Genomic DNA, 2,485 nt, shown 5'->3' on the forward strand with positions numbered 1-2,485 from the left:
AAAAAAAATAGCCAGGACAATATGTCTCCACCAGAGCCCAGCGATCCTACCACAGCAGGTCCTGAATAGTCAAACATAGCTGAAACACAAGAAAAATGTCTTAAAATCAGCTATACAAAGATCACAGAGGTTCTTGAAGAGAAAAATGAATACTTTCTCTAAAGAAATCCAGGAAAACACGAATAAACAAATGGAGAAAATGAATAAATTTCTTAAAGAAATCAGCAAAAGCAAATGAACTGTGGAAGAAAACAAAACTGTTCAAGATCTCAAAATAAAAACTAAGTCAGTAACATAAAAATTAAGGGAATTATTGAAATGAAAAATTCAGGAACTCCAACAGACAATCTTAGGCATTGAAGATGTGATAGAAGACATAGCCTGCTCTTATAACCCTTTTCCTCTTGCTTGGTACCCTTGTCCAGCCTTGGTGTAAGGTTTCTTGCCTTGTCTTTGTATACTTTGTTTTGTTATATGTGATTGTTGTCTCTTCAAGGCCTGCTTCTTTCTGAGGAAGAAATGCAAAAAGATTAGATCTGGGTAAGAAGTAGGGGCAGGAGCTGGGAGACGTGGAGGGAAAGGAAACTTGTTGGGATGTATTGCATGAAAGAAGAATCTATTTTCCTTCTTTTTTAAATCAAATCAGGTTTTATTTATTTATTTATCATTTATTTATCATTTATTATTTATTTATCATTTATTCATAAAATGAACACTACACAGAATACAAAGCTTTTTTAATAAAACCATAATACTATTGTGATATAAAATAATTTTATATTTTCTATTTTTTTCTAACATAACATTTTTATTGACTATTTGGGGAGAGAATCTATTTTCAATACAAAGAATAAAGGGAGAATGTATATTTTAGCAGAAGGCTGCCTTGTTTTGCCTCAGTAGGAGAGGATGAGCCTAAAATCCAGTAGAGACTTGATGCTCAAGAGAAGGTGGATATCCTGGGGTGGTGGTGGCACCCTCTCAGAGGTGAAGGGGAAGGAGATGGGGGGAGAATTCTTCCAGTAAAGAACTGGTAGGGGCACCATTTGGGATGTAAATAAATAAAATAGTTAATCTTAAATGTCTCATAAAACAGACACACATACACACACACACAGAGGGAAAATGAATCAGAAGAAGAAGAAGCCAGGATGTATCCTATTATTTCAACTAAAGCTACATTCTCAGGGGAATGGCTGATTACTTTCTATGTTTGGCTAAAGCAAAATTAATGTCAAATCTCCTTTATCTCTAAGGAAAATAACTGATTAAATAACTATGCAAATAAGAGAATTTTAAAATTCTTATAGTTTATTCAAAATGGAAAAAAATGAAGATGTGAAGGAAACACCAACAACAGTGTGAATTTCATCATTTTTATTTCAAAAATTGAAAAGTATTTTAATCCACAGTTAATATCTAAAGGAACCTGGTTATAAAGTTCAATGAGAATGCATAAAGCTGAAGGGCATAGGTTACAAGGTTATTTAGTGAAGGAAATCTCAAATTGAAAAAAACAGACACACATACACACATCATTTTTATTTCAAAAATTGAAAAGTATTTTAATCCACAGTTAATATCTAAAGGAACCTGGTTATAAAGTTCAATGAGAATGCATAAAACTGAAGGGCATAGGTCACAAGGTTATTTAGTGAAGGAAATCTCAAATTGAAAAAAACAAACACAGCAGCCAGGGACACAGGACATGGTGACATCAATAAATATTAGAAATGCATAGGGCATTAATAATTCAGAAGCTGAAAGATCACAAATACCTAAGGGGTATCAAACAAACAATGTGTTATCCTGCATCTATATTTTTTCAGTTGTAGAATATCCATACACATATTTATATGAAAATACACCACCATTTAGTCAAGACTAAAATTGACTCTATAGCTTAAGAAAGAAATTCCAGTATTCAACCTATTTCTGAAGAAGAGAAGCACAGAATTAGGAGATTCAACTCTGGCATCCATGCTGGTATGAAAAGCATCTCAGATGTAAGGGCCAAGTTTGATAGATTCCAATTCAGTTGTTTTAATTTCCACACAGCTGCTCTAAAATTGTTTGCTTGTTAGGATGCACCAGCCATTCAACTAAATATGTGCCTTCATAATTGCATGACAAAGGTATAAAGTCATGAAGACACACTATTAAAATATTCAATCTGACTCACTCAAATGTTAGTCTACAGTTCCTGGCACACAGTAGGCACTAACTACCTGTTTGGTGAATGCTGTGGAAATGAGGAAATTAGAAGAGATTGTTGAACTTCCCGACAGTATATTAAATTGAATGTACCATTTTTCAAGATGAAAGAAAACTGAATGAAAGGAAATGCATCTCATTGGCTCTCCCCCACATATTTCAGCATGGACTATTATGGGAATTACTCAGATGGTTCACATTTGGCCTGATGCGAACAGATGAATAAGACTTTTGATATTGGCTTCTCTGGTTTGGTATTTTTTAAAGATAA

The sequence above is a fragment of the Apodemus sylvaticus genome, chromosome X (assembly GCF_947179515.1).
Source record: "Apodemus sylvaticus chromosome X, mApoSyl1.1, whole genome shotgun sequence".
In the NCBI taxonomy this organism is placed as follows: Eukaryota; Metazoa; Chordata; class Mammalia; order Rodentia; family Muridae; genus Apodemus; species Apodemus sylvaticus.